Raw genomic sequence first — 22,234 nt, forward strand, 5'->3', positions numbered from 1 at the left:
AAACAAAGCCAACCGTGGGTAAATCCAGCATTACCCACACCCATAAGTGGGTTATTGCTATTATACAATGACATTATTTAAGAAAACAAAATAATTAATTTTCTTAAATAATGGCATTGTATAATGCCTCCTTGCTGCCCTTATGCAGCTGTCTGGTATTCTGCGGCAGTTCTGATGTACTGCGCATGTGTATGCCTATGCAGTACATCAGAGCTGTGGGCAAAAGCAACAGAGAAAGCAAGATCTCTGTTGCTTTTTACAAACTGTTTTGCTATGTTAAATGTTATATTTGGGTTCCACATAAATGTCTCAGCGAGACAACAGTTTCCATTGTGTTGTTGTGACAACATGACATGTTGTATTATACATACTATACGGTGGAGGGTTGATTTTGCTATCATGCAGTCATTAGGTAGTATTCGTTATTGAATGGGATTTTTATGAATGTTTTTAGGCAGTATCATTCTACTTACTATGGAAATTTGTGCCTTATGCAATTGGTAATATAGTTACAAGATGCATTTTTATACTCTAATATGCTTATGTCCTGTTCATATGTTTTGATGTTTTGTTTAAGTTAAACTGTTGATTAGATCAGTGATCATATGATTCACGTCAACCATGTGTGGTATCATATGATTTGTCTTTTAGATACTAATAGCTGATGTTTTTACATTTTTTTATGGTCTGAGGAAGCAGTTTGTTATCCAGAGAAAGCTCTTACCATTTACTTAATAAATTCAGTTTGTTTTTACTGGATTGTTACTTGTGAATTATATATGACCTTTATCCATTGCACAACTTGTTATTTCGTAAGTATGAGTTCTTCTAATAATTGAATCTCCAATTATAAGAATATCTTTTCTGACCAGATCTGAAGAATCTTCAACTTCTAATTTAATAATATCTGCTCTATCGATTGTTACAAAGCAATGATCTTCATCACTGTTATTCTTATTAATCCCACCATTTTTATTGCTTATTACATTTGCAGACATACAATTCTCATCCATCTGGCTTTGTACATCCACAGATTGAGCCAAGTTGTCAACTTTCTTCTCCTTTTTTTGAGCAATGTTCTGCAAACCTTCCACATTCAGTTTTGATTTCTTCTTTTTCACCTGACCCTTGCATCTTTTTTCTACATTCTCTTTTGGAAAAAGAATGCCTTTTTCTGCAAACTGAAGGTTTTCTGCTAGAAAAAGATGTTATAATTTTCTGTAATCTGTATGCTCCATAACAAATAAGTATCATTTTTAGTATGTATTCTCCTTGCTTTATATATATCAAACCATTTCTTTTTCTTCATTATCTGTTTGGAATATCATCCTTTCTTTCTTTCATTCTTTCTTTCTTTCTTTCTTTTTTATTTTCTTCTATATGCTCTTAATCCTCAGATTTCTGCATACTTGTATTCAAAATTCCAGAGTTGTCAGTGGTATTATCTTGTTCTATAGTTGTCGAGTGGCCTTTACTGACAATAGACACATCATTTTCCTAATGTGTTCTATTTGCCCTTTGCCTAACATTATTTATCTCATCAGTCCAGTTAACATATATAATAACAGTTCTCCAAGTTGTGGCAGTTGCAAAAGTGCAATCATTATCAGTAAGTCGAGTTTCACTACGAATAATGGCAAGCAAATCACCCAGCATTTTACATAAGGAACACAGACTGCCCATACCATCAGGTGTGACCTTTAAATTCACATAATAGTACACTGTATACAATTTTTGTGCTTCAGTAAATCTCCGATAGCATACTTATTGAAGGAATCCATTTTAGCTGCAAATGAATAAAGAATTCTAAAAGCAAAGGATAATCAAAATCAGTTGCCACAGAATTAAAAGAGATTTTACATAATCTCACACAAAGCACATACAACTAAATATTAAATCAAGTAGAATAAAGTCATCGCTCTTTACCAGTTGTAAAGGTTGCACAAAAGCTAGAATTTTTTTACATACCAAAGAAATATACTCAGTAGCTTCTGCTCACTATCACTTGCAGTCACACCTGTTTTTAATAGTAAAGATCAAAAAATTACAAACCAATATAGGATTTTTTTCAGATAAGCCCTAGTTTGTCCACTGTATCTGTGTGGATTTGTAGCTGATTGGGTCCCTTTAGATGGCTAGAGTTTGCCTATCTAAAACCTACCCCTTTCTAACAATAAGCAGTAAATGTTAGAGATAAAACAATAAAATATAAATCAAAGTGAACCCTATTGTCTACAAGCTATCCCTTTCTTCCCACAAACTGTGGAAAGCAGTAGTAAAAATAAAATAGCAATTAAAATAAATATTCTCTCAGCAGACAACTGCTCAATCAATCAGAAACCAACACAGGATTGTTTAGATAAGCCATGTATCTGGTGTTATTTTAACTGTGCTACCCAGAAAGAGGATAGGGTTCTTCTTTGTTGTTGATATGAGTACTTCCTGATATACTCAATCTAATTGAATTTTTCCAGAACCTTACAAAGAAATTATATATTTGGTGAGTGCAATGGTGTTCATACTCTTTTGTTACATGCACCACACTACAGTTCAAAATTTGTAGAAACTTACTTGATAACCATATAGTAATAATTCCAAACAGTTTAATGCTTTTGGCTGCCCAAAAAAACAATTAGTAGAAAATAGAAATGAAAAGGCAAACTATCTGTAACTGAAGTCCTGCATAGTTTAAAGGAGATAAAAGAAATGGCAGTGAGATCTTTAGAAAAGATAATGAGCAACTTACATAGAAATAAATGGAATTTGTGGGAACAATATGGCTTCATAACTTCGCATCAAAGCAGGAAACCTCAAACTACACAATGACCTTCTGAAACTGCTAGCAAAGAATCAGCAGCTTTGGAATACTGAAAAAAAGCATAGGTAATGATACAAGGTGGCACCATAGAGAATATATTGTAGCAATTTAAGAAGCATAAGTGTGGGAAAACTTGCTGAGCTGCTTGATAGGCTAGTGATTAATGTCACAGCTTTGTACCTGAAGTGCTAGTGGTTAATGTCACAGTTTATAACTGACATACTAGTGATTAATGTCACAGCTTTGTACCTGAAGTGCTAGTGGTTAATGTCAGTTTATAACTGACGTACTAGTGATTAATGTCACACCTTTGTACCTGAAGTGCTAGTGGTTAATGTCACAGGTTTATAACTTACTTGTGATTAATGTCACAGCTTTGTACCTGAAGTGCTAGTGGTTAATGTCACAGGTTTCTAACTGAAGTATTAGTGGTTAATGTCACAGCTTTGTACCAGAAGTGCTAGCGGTTAATGTCACAGCTTTGTACCTGAAGTGCTAGTGGTTAATGTCACAACTTTGTACCTGAAGTGTTAGCAGTTAATATCACAGCTTTGTACCTGAAGTGCTAGTGGTTAATGTCACAGCTTTGTACCTGAACTGCTAGCATTTAATGTCACAGCTTTGCATATGAAATGTTAGTGCTTAATCTTATAGCTTTGTATCTGAAGTGCTAGCACTTAACATCATAGCTTTGTCCCTGTAGTGCTAGTGATTAATGTCACAGTTTGCCCCTGAAGTGCTAGTGATTAATGTCACACCTTTGTACCTGAAGTGCTAGTGGTTAATGTCATAGGTTTATAACTGAAGTACTAGTGATTAATGTCACAGCTTTGTACCTGAAGTGCTAGTGGTTAATGTCACAGTTTATAACTGAAGTACTAGTGATTAATATCACAGCTTTGTACCTGAAGTGCTAGTGATTAATGTTACAGGTTTATAACTGAAGTACTAGTGGTTAATGTCACGGCTTTGTACCTGAAGAGCTAGCAGTTAATGTCACAGCTTTGTACCTGAAGTGCTAGTGGTTAATGTTACAACTTATACCTGAAGTGTTAGCGGTTAATATCACAGCTTTGCACCTGAAGTACTAGTGGTTAATGTCACAGCTTTGTACCTGAAGTGCTAGTGGTTAATGTCACAGCTTTGTACCTGAACTGCTAGAGGTTAATGTCACAGATTTGCACCTGAAATGTTAGTGCTTAATCTTATAGCTCTGTATCTGACGTGCTAGCACTTAACATCACAGCTTTGTCCCTGAAGTGCTAGTCATTAATGTCACAGTTTGTCCCTGAAGTGCTAGTGATTAATGTCACACCTTTGTACCTGAAGTGCTAGTGGTTAATGTCACGGGTTTATAACTGAAGTACTAGTGGTTAATGTCACAGCTTTGTACCTGAAGTGCTAGTGGTTAATGTTAAAGCTTTGTACCTGAAGTGCAATCGGTTAAGGTCACAGCTTTGTACCTGAAGTGCTAGTGGTTAATGTCATAGGTTTATAACTGAAGTACTAGTGATTAATGTCACAGCTTTGTACCTGAAGTGCTAATGTTTAATGTCACAATTTTGTACCTGACGTGCTAGTTGTTAATGTCACAGCTTTGTACTTGAAGTGCTAGTGGTTAATGTCACAGCTTTGTACCTGAACTGCTAGCAGTTAATGTCACAGCTTTGCACCTGAAATGTTAGTGCCTAATCTTATAGTTTGTATCTGAAGTGCTAGCACTTAACATCATAGCTTTGTCCCTGAAGTGTTAGTGATTAATGTCACACCTTTGTCCCTGAAGTGCTAGTGGTTAATGTCATAGGTTTGTACCCGAAATGCTAGCAATTAGTGTCACAGCTTTGTACCTGAAGGGCTAGCAGTTAATGTCACAGCTTTGTACTTGAAGTGCTAGTGATTAATGTCACAGCTTTGCACCCGAAGTGCTAGCAGTTAATGTCACAGCTTTGTACCTGAAGTGCTAGCAGTTAATGTCACAACTTTATACATGAAATGCTAGTGGTTAATGTCACAGCTTTGTACCTGAAATGCTAGTGGTACAGTTCCCTGTAGAAGCCTTTATTTATTTATTTTTGTTTTAATGTAATACACACTTGAAGACATTTTATATTATGATCGCTACTGTGAATGGTGGACTTAGTTCCTGTTCATTATACAAAGTGATCTTCTGCATTATTTCTTTTCTTTATTATATTAAGTCACTTATTTATTTATTTATGTATTTATTTGAGTGAGTAGGCAAATGGTGCAGGAGGTAGGCATCAATGTTATTAATGTATTTAATTATGGCTGGGGCTTAATGTTTTTGAGGGTTACTCTTTGATTCTTTACATGCTCACCTGTTTGTCAATGTTCTGAAGCCGACAACTCTTAGTCTGTTTGTGAAAGAGGAAATTTGAAAGTTTTAGAATGACATTATGCCAATCGAGGTTTTCTGCTTTAATTAGAAGTTATAATACTGAAAGATATGTGTGAAATAATATTCAAGAGGAGAAGTGAAATTTAAGGGAAGGCAGGAATAGAGCAATTTTTATGTAATGTTGTAGTAAATGAATTTTTTTTAAATGAAACTACACAAAATTAACCAAGAAAATGTTGCTATGTTTTTTCTGCTGTATATTTATGTCAGTTTTTAAAAATATCATGTTCAATAAAGATATTTAAAAAATAACCCTAGCAGAAAAAAGTAAATAAATCTGACTTTGACTATGTTTACTAGTAGATGCTACACATGCATTTTTTTATAAATATGACCCCCCCCCACACACACACACACACACACACACATTAATTCATTGGTGTGGCACTTAGAATTGTAGACAGCTTCTGTTTGTCTTATACAGTGATGCATGTAAGCGATTACAATGATGACTTCTTGTTATACATCAGTTGCTTGTCAGAGTAGAGAGTGTTTAAGCATTCAGTCCAGCACTGTTACAATGGTTTGAGGATATATGCAATGTACTGATTTGAACTGTAAAACAGACTGCAGTAACATATTCATTAATTCATCATTCTGTGATTTATAGTTGAAAAAAATGAACTTTTCAATAAAGGTCTCAGGTACATACCTACATAATTTACATCAGAATTTCATATGTCGGATATCAGAAATTCTGTAGAAAATTAAATCTGTGTATGTAGTTTGGAAATATAAACATGTCCATGGATAAATGCTACAATGTTTTCCTTTTTTAATATTATATAACATTCTTCCTTTTCCCCTTGTTACCAAGCTATTAAGATTTCTGAAATGGCTGTTCTCAGTAATTGGAATTATTGTAATTATTTGTTTTGAAATGTGGACAATGAACAATTATCTATTCAGAGGAGAGTCAAAGGCTAATAAGGATATTGTCATCACAAAACAATTCTGGATGGGAGGATGACTCTGCTATATAGCAAGGGATATGACACAGAAGTTCAAATGTAGTTGTCTTACCAGAGATATTAACATAGATTGCTTTTTGATAATAAAATAGAATTTATATCCTATACAAAAAAAAAGTCTGTTAAATATTGAGTTGATTCTGGGGTAATTCTGATCAGTTAAGGAGTGAGGCAACTATGAATAATCCTGTGCCACATCTATTTTATACTTTGCCTAATGTTGACTATTAAGCCCCCATTCACCTGCCTCGGGTGCCCATCTGTTTAAGGGAGGGAATCAGCAAGACAATTTCTGAATATTTATGGCTTTTTATGATCCTCTGTTAATGTTTATTATATTTTCTGGATAATATACACTTATCTATCTATCGGGTTCCTATTAGATGACTGAAGATGAGTCATGGTCGAACTTAAAACATTGAAAAGGCAAAATAGCTAAGCGGCTTTTAAGCTAATTCTTTCCCAGGGAAAGAATTCACTTGGCCGCTTCTGTTACTTTTCCATGTTCAGCACTGTAGTGTGATCTCGGATTTGGTATATTTAAGTAGGGGGGTGTGGGTGGCAAAGACCCCCACGTTATGTATTTTTTTCAATTTTTTTTTCTTTTTTGGAAAAATCGCTGATCTGAGATTTTGAGATTGTAAGCTTTCGCTTACATGGGGTTGATTATTCATCATTCACTTTTTTAAGTGTTTGATGATATAATATAGACCCTATCTATCTGTCTATCGCTCTATCTATCTATCTATCTATCTATCTATCTATCTATCTATCTATCCTTTGTTGATCAGATTACTACCACTAGGCTAGTGGCCTCTTTTCAGGGGAGACCCAGGTTGGTATTTATACTAATAGGGAAAATTTGTTCAGTGTATTGGGGAAAATCCCCTACTCTTTAATGTTGCTGGGTGGCAATGAAGGGCTCCTACAGCAGCTAGGAAGAGACCTAAGGGAAGCAGCAGCATGGAGGAGGGGAATGCTGTGGGAGAGTTTGGAGGTGGAAAATGAGAATCTGGAGAAAATGTTGTTCCATATGAAACTTCAGAATGTAAATAAAGATTTCTGTGTAGTGGATATTGCAAATTGTTCTGTTAAAAAAAATCAAGCAGGATTATCCAGGTAGCAGTTCTGCTGTTTCTTGGGGTGAGATAGCAGATAACTTTTTCAGAAGTGCTGAGGATAGTAATGTTGAAAAGAACCAGGTGATGTGGCAGCAGAGAATGCACCAGTTAAAACTCCTGCAGCAGTGACAGAAAGTAAAAGAGGAAAGCAGAAAAAAACTCTGACTGTAGTTTTGTGGCAGCAGATAATACAGTAAGTAAAACATATGCAGAAGTGACAGCAGGCAAAAAAGGAGAGCAGCAAAAAAAAAATAAAAGTAAACCTGTTTTTAAAAAGAAGAGGGGGCCATCTCTGAGAACAATAACAAAGAATAACACTGTAATAGTCAAATATGTATGGGACAGTTTGGTAACTGTGCTCAAGAAATTCATTCTGTTAGACATATCAAGAGACTTTTTGTGACTTAGAAACTGATGGGCTTGTGATGAAATTTCTGGAACTGTGAAAAAAGAAGAGGGACATTTATCCATGGGACAATTATTTGTTTTCTGGTAATAACTTAAATGTTAAAAATGTTACTTTCCAGTTCAGAACTGATGAACTGGAAGAAGACAATGTTAAAAATGCATGCGAGGGCTGTGTAAAACTGTTGATATTATTGTGAAAGTTAGAGATGAGAGAAACATATGGGATGGAGGTTGGAGCTTGGAAGTTGTTTTGAAATTTGAAAAAACATGGTGAAGTACTGGCCCAAGTGTCATTTATGTGGCTGGTTATAGAGAGACATTACAATATTCTGGCTGGCCTAAATCATGTTTCTTTTGAGGGGACTTTTCTCATTTAGTTAATGATTGTGACAAGGTACAATGCAACCAGAGTGGGGAGAAAGGACATACAGCAAAAAGGTGCATGCCTGAATGTAGGTCGTGTAAAAAAATGGCACAGTTTTGAATGGATTGTCAAAAGCAAACAGTAAATAATGAAAACAAAAGGAGAACAGGAAGAAAACATTCACAAGGAAGGACAACAAGAGGCTGGGGGAGAGGGTGAACTAAGTGAAGAAACAATTTCAGAAGTAAAAATATGGAGGGGAAAATTGAGGAGACAGAGAGAATGCAGAAAGCGAGGTCGGGTGACGGGATTAATACTAATAATTTTTGTGAAGTTCTAGCCAGTGAAACGTCTGATTCTGAAGATCAAGGATTGTTTGTACATAAACACAGTGAAAAAAATATTCAGTTGTAATAAGAGTAAAACTAAGAATATGAATTTTTTTTCAAATATTTCCCCTAAAATTAAAAATAAGGAAAACAGCAACTTTAGACTACTTCCTAAGATTCCTGGCAAGTAATGAAACACTGATAACAGAAAATTTGTGGGGTAAAAATATAATATGGAACTTAGGAGATGAATGTTGTTCTGGAGTGGCTATGCTGTGTAAAAAACAGTGAAAATACTAGATGTAATATTTAAGCAATAACCCACGCCTGGTTGTGGGTAATGCTGGATTTACCCATGGTTGGCGTGGTTTGGTCACGAGGGCGAAGCGGAACAAGTTAAGGAGCTATCCATTGCAAGTTTGAAGATAGATTTCTGGACTTGGGCTTTTCAGTTACCAGAGGTGAAAGATACAGGAACTTAAGAAAAAACTGACTTCATGTTAAGCAGGGTAAAGTACAGAGTTGAGAATATTTGTCTTTTCTAAGTTTGTTAAACTTTGCATGCAAGGCAATAGAGACAGGGAGAATATTTACCTGATCACTGGCAGTGCTTCTGAAGCAAAATGGAGAAGTATCATAGGATTCACCTCTCCAGGTGGGTTTAGGGGTACCTACTGATTCAAAAGGAGTTTCTGAAAGACTTGGCAGCTCATCCTTTAAGCATGATTGGGTGGAGAATGATGAATCACACACCAATGCAGCAGAATCAGTGAATATGAAAGATTATTTGAGATGGGAATTGTTTGCAGATTGTTTGGTCATAGAAGTAACATGAAGGAGCAATCTGAAGGACATTAACATTTTAAAATTAATGCCCATTTTGGTAACAATAAAGGAATGGCATCAGGATATAGAAAACAGAAAGATTGTATTTCAAACACTTGTTCAGCTGCCGAACAAGAGAGTATCAAAATGAAACAGTATGTGATCACTATTGAGAAGATTACATTTACAGTATTAAATGTTTAATATGACTTTCTTGGCTAGATATATTCCTGAGACGTTGAATGTTATATCTAATAGGCTCTGTTGTCTGCAGCTCCCCAGATTCTGAAGGACAACTGCCATGGTAGATGGCCAATAGAATGTCACACCATTGAAGGTATGGGAAAGTATAGAGTGGATGAAGGTCTGCTGCTAAAACAATCCTACCACCAAGTGGCATGTAGAACACTTTAGAAACTGTTGTCATTAGAAAGTAGGAATGCACAGTATTCATTGGGGTGCCTGGAGAGGTGCTCTTTACATAGATGGTACAGCGGGGTTGTTCAGAAATATTAGGGTACACCTGGCAGCACTGATCTTCACTTTTCAAGCACAGAAACTAGTAGACTGCATTACTCACAAGGAGGTACACAGGATACTGAGGGGATTGGCAAGGCTGAAAATCAGACATGAGAACTAATGACATTCCCTGGGGATCTGTTAGTTTGCCCTACTACTGCAGAGCATCCATGTAGCATGTAGCAACTATATAAGGCAACCTGAGATATGCCAAAAGTTTTCATGTACTGGGGGAGCATTCTGAGTCAGTGAATTCTTGAGTTACAGAGATTTAGGGGATACCTGCCCCTCGATGTGTATTGCACAACAAGTGTTTTTGTGACTAGGTATCACCAAAATGGCCATGTTAAATGGACATTGCAAGTTACTCTGAAAAATGGGAAGGCTAATGTAGTATGTGTAGTGAGATGAGTAATGGTCCAGAGATGTCAAAATAACAGAAAAAGCTTCCTCCTAACCCTATATTGACATGTCCTTTGGGTAGCATATTGCAAGTGTATCAGAATAAGGGGATGATCAAAAGCTGAGTATTAACTCAGATCACTTTCATTGAATTCCTTCATGTATGTGTGGGTCATGGCTTTGTCAGCACAGCAGGATTTATCAGTGTTATCAATGTGTGCAAGTCCCAATCAGGGATCTATCAGTGACATGTAAGATGATAAAAAAGGAAGGGCGTAAGAGAGAGAGAGAACAGAAAAGGAGTAAAATATACAAAAAGGGTACGTTTCTGTTACCATTGCAAGATAGTGGCCAGCAAAAATGTACTAATTAAGTTCCCCTCTTTTTTCATTTCAAAGGCCATTTTGGATAGTGGGCAGTCTTCCATATATCAAACCAGGGAAAGAACCCGAGGAAGGCAGATTGCATTTTATTATCTCAAAATTTAGAATAGTATGGAAATGTAAGAAAGGGGTAGAATGAATTTGACTACATCATATGCTTGCAAATGTTCTATGGTGTTTTAAGTGATCATGTATCCTGAATATTTCTGTTTGTAATGATAAATAGTTGCAAGTGAGGTCTATAGCAATATAGGTTGAAAGTGCAATTGTACTGTTTTACATTTCCCTCCTTCCTTCTATCTTGTGCAGTACCCTAAATTGTCCTATTTCCCTCTTATTTGTCTGAATAGTTGACAATATTTTCCTATCTACTACATTGTTTGACTTATGGCAACTCCTTTCTTCTCTTACATTCAGAGGGTGCAGCTTGTACAGTTGAGCAAAACCTAAAATGATAAACAAGCAGTAATAAGATACACCACTAGTAAATAAAGGTACCTGCACAGTTCAAAAAAAGGTACCATAAAATAACAAATGATAAAAGCAGCTGTGCAGGGTCCACCCAGGCAGTCGTTCAAGTATTAGTTCTCAAGTACAACAGCAGTAAATAGTCCAACAAAGTGCTTAAAAACCCATCGAGCACAAATTCAAGTGTCTATTCAGACCAGTATTCAGTCCACAAAGCTCTTTCAGATAACTTCCTCCAATAAAAATACGAAAATATATTCAAAAACCTTTATTAACTAAAAAGCAATAAGGTAAGCACTTTCGCTGTGTAGCTTTTTCAAACCATAATAAAACCATTCACAAAACTGATATATATATACATGTGCATAGTGATTACCTAATTACATTTAATTAAGCAGTAAAACAATCAATTTCTAAAAGGCATACAGGCAATAAACAACTTAAATAAACCATATATTTTATAATAATTTATAATAATTTATATTAATACCTTTAAAAAGAGTATATAAAACTCATTGAGAATAAAATTAAAAACATACTAATACTTCTAATGTTTAATATTTGAATTTTCTACCTTTTAGCTTAGGTTTTAAAGAAATTTTGTCATTTAGGCCATGGGGATTGTGTGCCTGCAGTCTGATTATCCAGTCTGTTTCTATTTGTTCAGTTCGGTTTCTTATATCTCCCCCTCTTTGGCTAAGTATATTAATTTGTATAATCATGAACTTAAAATCATGTATAGAACCTTCTTTTAAAACATGTTTAGAAAGAGCATTAACTTCTGATTTCATTCTAATTTGATAAATGTGCTCCCTAATTCTATTTTTCAACTTCCTGTCCGTTTTTCCTACATAGAACGCATTACATTCCGAACAGGTAGCCAAATACACTAAGTGTTCTGTATTACATGAACCAGTGACATTAAAAGTATAAACTTTGGAAGTAGAGGGATGTACAAACAAATTACTACTGTTAATATACCTACAAACATTGCATTTATCACATGTTACAGTGCCATTAAAGCCTACTGTATCTGTTTTAGTACTATCTGGAAAGCATAATAACCTATACAGATTCTTTTTATTCTTATATATAAATCGAGGGTATTCGCCCACTAATTCCTTAATGTCAGGATTAGTAGTTAAAATGTCCCAGTGTCTACTCAACACATCCTTAACTGATTTTATGTCCTGAGTGTAGAATAAGGTTATTTTCTGCTGCTTCCTTTCATCTCTATTCTCTACTTTATATGAATCTTTATAGTAACTACTGCATTTATCTGAGAAGTAAGGACATGCTTTATTTTCCCTTTCTTGGTCAACATTCAAAAAGCATTCCTCAACTTCTTTACATTTATAGTTATGAGCTGATAACCTCTTATTCAGAACTTCTAATTCTGCTTCATAATTATTTTGTAAAGGATTTAGCCTAGACGCTCTAATAGCTTGCCCTTTTATAATGTTAGTAAAAACATGTTGGGGATGCATACTGCTTTTATGCAGCAATGTATTCTTATAACAATTTTTCCTGTGCACCCCAGTATTGAAATCCCCATTCCACATATGCTGCACAGATACATCTAAGAAAGCTATACTGTCCTTAGAACTAGTTATAGTAAATTTTAAAAATGGAGTTGATGAGTTTATTTCTCTATAAAATCTGCTCGAGTCATCTGCTGAACCAACCCAAAGAAAAAACAAATCATCTACAAACCTTCTGTAAAAACAGACGAACCTTTGAAGCATCTCAAAATGAAAAAGTCTTTCTTCTTCCCATAATGCCATTACTAGATTGGCGTAGCTATTGGCACACAAAGTGCCCATAGCTATGCCATCTTTCTGTAGATATAAACATTCATCAAACAAAAAGATATTATTATCCAACACTAATCTAAGGAATAAACATATAAGGTCTCTTTTATTCTCTGACAACTTAGAATGTTTTTCAAGGCATGATTTGATGCTCCTAATTCCTATATCATTAGGTATATTTGTGAATAATGAATTAACATCCATTGTCACCATAGTAATTAAATCAGTATCCTTTAACTTTACAGTTTCATTATAGAAATCTAGTAAAAACTGTTTAGAATCTCTCAAAATAAAAATATTTGAGTCCACTATAGGTCTTAACATCTTCTCAATGAATGCTGATAAAGATTCTGTGACCCACCCTTGACCTGACACAACTGGTCTCATTGGAGGGGCAACTGGGTCTTTATGCACTTTAGGTAACCCTTGGATTATCGCAATGATTGGTGTATCAATGAACAAAAAATTGTACATATTTATATCAATAATTTCTTTCTTATACAATTCATCCAGAACCTTGTGTACCCCTAAAATGTATTCTTGGGCTCTAGTTTTAGACATAGGTTCATAATAGTTTGTGTCACTCAACATCTCAAACATACTCCTATTATATGACACCTTATCCATTATAACTATAGGACCACCCTTGTCTGCTGGCCTAATAGAGATATTTCTATCATTCCTCAAATTCTGTAGTGCTTGAAAATGTTTTGGTGTTAAATTTCACTTATTAAGGATGACTTGTCTATCTTCCTTCATTCTAAACAAGTCCTTTTCAACAATTTTACTGAAAGTATCCAATAAAGGATGTAAAACAGGCACAAAAGTACTAGGTTTCCTAAAACATCCCTCAGTTGTCCTTCTTTCATTATTTGCATACAACATTTTCAACTGTATATTTCTAACAAATAATTTAACATCAAGAATTGTTTCAGTAACATTACTAACTTTAGATGGAATAAACAAAAGGCCTTTATTCAAAACTTCCATTTCAAATTTATTAAGCGGTCTGTGGGACAGGTTCCAGACTAAGTCATCCTCTCCCACATTTTCTTTATAGTTGGTTCCCTCATATCCATCCCTGTAGCCTTTCTTTTCTGTCTCCCTCTGCTCATTGAGCAATTTCTCCCCTTGGCAGAGGTTTCAGCTATAGGGAAAGGATTGTTTTTATCCAGACCAGCACTAATACCAGATGAAAAAGTGGTCCTACTACGGACCACTAACTCATTGGCATTATCCTTAACTTTTTCTTTATTAGCTTTATCTTGGGTATTAGTTAGCGTCAAAGCAGAATCATTAGATACACTATCTAAATTAAAATTAACAGGAGTAGAAACATTAGCACTAATAACAGTTTCTACAATAGGTGTAGATACACAATCTTCAGTAATCACATTAGTTAACACATTTGGGTTAAATCTGTTAATATCTATAGGTGGTCCATTTAGCCCTGACATAGTGCACAGTTTGTGATACATGACATATTGATCACAAAATCAGATACAGAGGTAGTCTTTCAGCTACTGTCAGTTCAGCAGCAGGATTGACACTTGCTGAGCATATGACCGTTGAGAAATTATTACTTTGATAAAGCCATGCCAGTGAGTTGTGCAGTGGCGTGTGTCACTTTTTAAAAAAATAGCACAATATTGCAATGGATATGGGAGAGCATCTACACAGTAACAAGAGTTATATACAACCTAGATGAATTCTTACAGCTGGGGCAGATAAGGAGACACAAACAGGATGGCATGACATCACTGTGACAGTTACGTAAAGTGCTAGGGAACAAGTTAAGGAGCTATCCATTGCAAGTTTGAAGATAGATTTCTGGACTTGGGCTTTTCAGTTACCAGAGGTGAAAGATACAGGAACTTAAGAAAAAACTGACTTCATGTTAAGCAGGGTAAAGTACAGAGTTGAGAATATTTGTCTTTTCTAAGTTTGTTAAACTTTGCATGCAAGGCAATAGAGACAGGGAGAATATTTACCTGATCACTGGCAGTGCTTCTGAAGAAAAATGGAGAAGTATCATAGGGTTTACCTCCCCAGGTGGGTTTAGGGGTACCTACGGATTCAAAAGGAGTTTCTAAAAGACTTGGCAGCTCATCCTTTAAGCATGATTGGGTGGAGAATGATGAATCACACACCAATGCAGCAGAATCAGTGAATATGAAAGATTATTTGAGATGGGAATTGTTTGCAGATTGTTTGGTCATAGAAGTAACATGAAGGAGCAATCTGAAGGACATTAGCATTTTAAAATTAATGCCCATTTTGGTAACAATAAAGGAATGGCATCAGGATTTAGGAAACATAAAGATTGTATTCCAAACACTTGTTCAGCTGCCAAACAAGAGAGTACCAAAATGAAACAGTATGCGATCACTATTGAGAAGATTACTTTTACAGTATTAAATGTTTAATATGACTTTCTTGGCTAGATATATTCCTGGGAGGTTGAATGTTATATCTAATAGGCTCTGTTGTCTGCAGCTCCCCAGATTCTGAAGGACAACTGCCATGGTAGATGGCCAATAGAATGTGACACCATTGAAGGTATGGGAAAGTACAGAGTGGATGAAGGTCTGCTGATAAAACAATCCTACCACCAAGTGGCATGTAGAACACTTTAGAAACTGTTGTCATTAGAAAGTAGGAATGCACAGTATTCATTGGGGTGCCTGAAGAGGTGATCTTTACATAGATGGTACAGCGGGGTTGTTCAGAAATATTAGGGTACACCTGGCAGCACTGATCTTCACTTTTCAGGCACAGGAACTAGTAGACTGCATTACTCACAAGGAGGTACACAGGATACTGAGGGGATTGGCAAGGCTGAAAATCAGACATGAGAACTAATGACATTCCCTGGGGATCTGTTAGTTTGCCCTACTACTGCAGAGCATCCATGTAGCATGTAGCAACTATATAAGGCAACCTGAGATATTCCAAAAGTTTTCATGTACTGGGGGAGCATTCTGAGTCAGTGAATTCTTGAGTTACAGAAATTTAGGGGATACCTGCCCCTCGATGTGTATTGCACAACAAGTGTTTTTGTGACTCGGTATCACCAAAATGGCCAAGTTAAATGGACATTGCAAGTTACTTTGAAAAATGGGAAGGCTAATGTAGTATGTGTAGTGAGATGAGTAATGGTCCAGAGATGTCAAAATAACAGAAAAAGCTTCCTCCTAACCCTATATTGACATGTCCTTTGGGTAGCATATTGCAAGTGTATCAGAATAAGGGGATGATCAAAAGCTGAGTATTAACTCAGATCACTTTCATTGAATTCCTTCATGTATGTGTGGGTCATGGCTTTGTCAGCACAGCAGGATTTATCAGTGTTATCAATGTGTGCAAGTCACAATCAGGGATCTATCAGTGACATGTAAGATGATAAAAAAGGAAGGGCGGAAGAGAGAGAGAACAGAAAAGGAGTAAAATATACAAAAAGGGAACGTTTCTGTTACCATTGCAAGATAGTGACCAGCAAAAATGTACTAATTAAGTTCTCCTTTTTTTTCATTTCAAAGGCCATTTTGGATAGTGGGCAGTCTTCCATATATCAAACCAGGGAAAGAACCCGAGGAAGGCAGATTGCATTTTATTATCTCAAAATTTAGAATAGTATGGAAATGTAAGAAAGGGGTAGAATGAATTTGACTACATCATATGCTTGCAAATGTTCTCTTGTGTTTTAAGTGATCATGTATCCTGAATGTTTCTGTTTGTAATGATAAATAGTTGCAAGTGAGGTGTATAGCAATATAGGTTGAAAGTGCAATTGTACTGTTTTACATTTCCCTCCTTCCTTCTATCTTGTGCAGTACCCTAAATTGTCCTATTTCCCTCTTATTTGTCTGAATAGTTGACAATATTTTCCTATCTACTACATTGTTTGACTTATGGCAACTCCTTTCTTCTCTTACATTCAGAGGGTGCAGCTTGTACAGTTGAGCAAAACCTAAAATGACTCATCTAGTAAAATGAACAGATATAGTGCATTTCTAAGGTGCTAAGATGGATACTCACACCCAAACATTAAAGGTGCAGTTGCAGCATGAGTCCTAGAATTGTAACCTTGACTTTCAAGCAAGGTGAGCACTTTGATTTTATATATCACAACCCATTTTAGACAATGGGCAAACTGTACATTAATACTCTGATTGGAGAACAAGCGTTCTTCAGCAGGGTATTAATGTGGAAGTAATGCCCTCTGAGAAGAATGAGTCCACCGCTTCACAGTAGCATATCAAGCTGCCATGGTGCTCGGACTCAGAAAATAGAACGGCAGCCATTATTTTTTGCTCACTATGCAACTCTTTTGCTGTTTATTGAGTATAAAATATAATAAAAAAAGACAACTAAAAAAAAAAGGTAGGTGTATGAGTGCGCGCGCGTGTGTGTGTGTGTGCATGTGTGTGTGTGTGTGTGTGTGTGTGTGTGTGTGTGTGTGTGTGTGTGTGTGTTTGTGTGTGTGTGTGTGTTTATGGCTGTGTTTGACTGTATATGTGCATGTCAGTGAAAGTGAGAGTGAGAAAGCCATTATCTACACTCGCTAAGCAGCTCTTTTGCTGTTTAGCAAGTGCAAAATAAAAATAAATAAAACAATTAAAATAAAGCATGTGTGGGAGAGTGTATGCATGTATGAGAGTTATAGAGAGAGTGATTGATCGAGCAAAACAGAAAAGTATTTGCTTTTCTGTCTGCATGTGTGCATGAATGCTTGCATGAAAGCTGAGAGACTGTGTGTGTGTGTGTGTGTGTGTGTGTGTATGTGTGTGTGTGTGTGTGTGTGTGTGTGTGTGTGTGTGTGTGTGTGTGTGTGTGTGAGTGAGAGAGAGAGAGTGAGACAGAAAGTGAGAGTGATGTGACAGAATGCATGTATGTAAGCAGAGCAGACTGTGTGTGAGAGAGAGAGAGATTGAGAAGGAGTGAGAGCGAACTTTTATGAGTGAATGGATGTATGACAGCAGTGGAGACTGTGATAGATTGAGAAAGACGGCAAGACCAATCTTGTGTGAATGAATGTTTGTATGAAAGCAGAGACTGTGTGTGTGCATGTGTGTGTGCGTGTGTGTGTGTGTGTGTGTGTGTGTGTGTGTGTGTGTGTGTGTGTGTGTGTGTGTGTGAGAGAGAGAGAGACCAGAGAGTGAGAGAGAAAGTGAGAGTGATGTGTGACTGAATACATGTATGTAAACAGAGGAGACTGTGAGAGAGAGATCAAGAGAGAAAGAGACAGAGAGTGAGACTGATCTTGTGTGAGTGAATGTGTGTATGGAAGAAGAAGAGACTGTGTCTGTATATGCATGTGTATGAAAGCAGAAGTGACTGTGTATGTGTGTATGGGAGAGAAAACAGGCTGTACGTAAATTGTTGTGTTTCACTTGCTTATTTTTCTTTACATCAAAATATATTAAAATGAATAAAATAGTACAGAGAGCTCATTGTCTAACCACAATAATGCCCTCCAGGATGTGTGTTAATTTGTAATTAATGGGTCTACTCTCCTGGAAGGGCATTAATTACATATTAACTCAAACCCTGGAGGGCATTATTGCTTGCTTAATGCAGGGCTTGTTTTTGTTCTTCTTTGCTCCTAGTTGTGTGCAACAATATATTCTGCTGCTGTTTTGTACACAGAAACTACAGATACTCACATAATCGCAAATCACTGCAGTAGTGATATAGATTATAATTTTTTTTTGCAATATATGTTTGCATCATTAGCCTGTTTACTTATTTGATTCAGCCTATATCTTCTTTTGGGAGAGGTTTAGTGCATGAGAACACTGACTGGCTGACACCTTGCAGTGACTGGTGGCCTTTTTCTCTTCCTACTCCCAAACCAATCACCCCAGCATCAATGAATTTTTACTTCTTTTACTCTTCTTCCATTGCAAGTATTTTCATATCATTCACATAGATGTAACCAACAAAATATTCTTCAGCATACTGCTGCCAAGCCACGGTCAAGCAGTAAATTGACTTTTAATAATAGAAGATAATTTCAAAAGATAAGCATTTTCGTCAGTTAAAGTACCAGACTTCATCAGATAAAATACATCATACATCCACTTTCCTTTTATAATACATTCAATTAAAAGTTTCAGTTAGTCAACTAATCAGCTCTTAAGGGAACAGGACAGGAAAAAATTAATACAAAAAAGTAATATAATGCAAGCGATCCAGGTCATTAAATAAGTGTAAATACATACAAATTACAACTTTATAAAATAATCCATACTATAAAAGCTATTTATAAATAATTATTTCTTATTTATAATTTACTTGATTTTAATATTAATACAGTAGTAATTGAAATTGTATCATTTATTCCAAGGTATTGAGTGGCATTTAATCTTATTTCCCACAGCAATTTTTTCTTTTCCAAATAAGAGTCCCAATCCCCTCCTCTAACATCAGCGGGGATCTTTTCAAGCTCAAAAAACAAAACAATGTTTAAAATCTTTACATATAGTTCTGTGTTTATTCTTCATTGTATACATATGTTCATAAATTTGCTGTCTTAATGACCTTTCCGTCTGACCAACATGCAACACAGTACAGGACATACATTGTGCTTCTTTTACTCTGCTTCCATTGCAAGTATCTTCATATAATTTATGAAGATGTAATTAACAACATACTCTAGTTGAGTATTAGGTACCTCATTGCTCCCTTAGCTCCACTTTCACTGTACTGCACCGATTGCTACTTTATAAACCATTATCTTGAAAAAAATCCCATAATTCAAATAGCAAGCTAGCATAAAATCCCTATTATTTAATTATTAAACATGGAAAAGCCACCTCACTATAAGTATGGACCTAATAAAAACTGTCATGGTTATCATGTTTTGTCATCTATTGTCAATAATGGCCACTATCCACTAGTTCACTCACATCAACATTGCAAAAAATACAACAAAACTCTGGAAAAAATCTATCAGACCACAAATTTTACAAACTTTTCTGTTCTACTTCAGTCTCAGTCCTTTATTAGTGTTTCCACCATGAAGTATATCATGCAAAGAACTGTACCTCAACTCTCGGAGAACTACTTAATTTATTGATATTTATTTATATTTAATTATTTATCATTATTTTCCTGTGAAAGTCCAACTGGGCAGAACCTATTTTCAGCCAAAGAGGCATACAGATCAATCCAGGATCCAGCTACTCTGGATAAAGTATTCACAAGAATGGACATCACATAAACCATAAACGTAATAATTATTTGCTGTAAAGTTCCCAAAGTACATAGATAGCCAACCAAAAACTTTTCATTCAAGAGATAATGGAGATCTAGCAATTCCAAATTAAGAAAGCCTATCTTCAGGTTATGATATATAATGAAAGTTCACCACATCACCATAAATGTTGGTGACATTTCTCTGTTATATTCCAATCATCTTGAAATAAACATAATTCAGCAATATATTTGACAAACCTGAAATACTAACACTTCCTTTGAAGATTGGTTATCAATAATTTTGAAAATATACTTTCTTTGCAAGCAACTAACTAAAAAGGACATAATCAACCAGGGTAATGTTAAGATAGACTAGACAGTAAATAACATACCAATGTAAAAATAAAGCATCATCAGTCATTAATCTGTGTAGACTAATCCAATTAATCTAGCACTAAAAAGGAATAAATAAATCAAGTGGGAAACAAAGCATCCTAGACTGGATAGTTGCACATTATACTACTAATAATGTTAACATAATAGGTGGACTTCCAAGATTTCACACATGGCCATACTCCAACTTTCAGAATCTGGAATCACTCAGAAATATTTACAGCTATTACCTTCATTTAAGCACGGCAAGTACTTTCTGTGTTTATGATTTATATGATGAACATTCTTATGAATAGTTCATCCATAATAATCAATAAAACTTTTATTGGCATATTTACTTCCCTGCCACTAATAAAGTATAAAATATTAAGACAAAGGATGTTGGCATGGCTATTGTATGAAACCAAACAAGATGTAATCATCTGGGATACAGCTTTCAAATACTTGAAAATATTCAATACAACCAGCTACCCAGAACAATATAAAGCCATAAAAGGCAAATTAAACTCCATGAGTCTTCAAAAACCACAAAAAGCAAATTAAATATTATGATTCTGAAGGACAAATAATAATTAATAATTAAGCAGTCTACAACTTTTCATTAAAAATTAATCCAAACAATTCTAGCCATCTATAAATAAATTAATAACTCATGCAAAGCAATCTCAGCTAAATCCACTGGCTAAAGAAACAGATTAAAACAGAGAATGCAGAATGAATATCATTTTGTTAGAATCCGTTACATCTGTAACTGTACAATGTCATCTTTCAGCAATGCACAATAGCAATCAACCTAATAATGGCTCTTTCACATTAAATACTGCAACTGTCAAAAAAGTATTGCGTAATCTAAAACCTACCACCCAAGACCTAGACAATCTACCAGGCAAATATCTGTACTGAACAGCTGCTGAAATTGCATATCCTATAATAAGTCTAATAAATAGATCTATAGCAGAACAATATATACCCACCATTTGGTTACAAAATTATGATATACTTCTAAACATGCCATGAGCTGCAATGCAGATCACAAATACAGACCCTTTTCTATACTATCATACTTATCAAAGATCTGAAGAAATGTATACTCAACCAAATTCTTACTTAATAGACAACTTATTCTCTCCAACTGATCATGGTTTTTACCCAGAATACAGTACTAAAACAGTTTTGCTTACCTTCCAAGCTATGATGGACCAACAAAGAAACCATAATCTTATGGTAGCTGTCCTATTCCTATAACAATACAAAGAATTTGACATTGTCTCACATTGATAATGCTACACGGATTAGCTAATCTGGATATCTATCATAATAATATAAACTGAGTTAAATGCAGTGTGCAAAATGGCTACATACATACTCTTCTATCAAAGCCCTTATGATTAGTGTCTCACAAGATCCTTACAGGATTTGCTATTATTTAACTTACAAATGACATGCATAAAACTTCAACTAACATCACTCAAGTATAATATGCAGATGACACCGCCATTATCTGTTCTGCGCAGACTCTTATACAATAGGTTTTACATCCCACTGAACAATGGCAAAAATACTAAGCTCATTCATTTGCTCCAAGTACACCACAGTGCCAAGTCCCTGAATTCAAAATCACCTCCTCAAAGAATATTGTTATAGATTAAACACATTGAGCAAAACTATTTGAAGATATAAGAGATCAACAACTGAAGTTTGATGAACATATTTATTGCTTAAAATCACAAGCAACAAAGAAACTAGGATCTCTGTACCAGGCAAAGTTGTATTTAAAGAATATACTCAACTCATAAAGTCTAC

This window comes from Protopterus annectens, chromosome 1.part1 (assembly GCF_019279795.1).
Source record: "Protopterus annectens isolate FY-2018-M chromosome 1.part1, PAN1.0, whole genome shotgun sequence".
Lineage (NCBI taxonomy): Eukaryota > Metazoa > Chordata > Ceratodontiformes > Protopteridae > Protopterus > Protopterus annectens.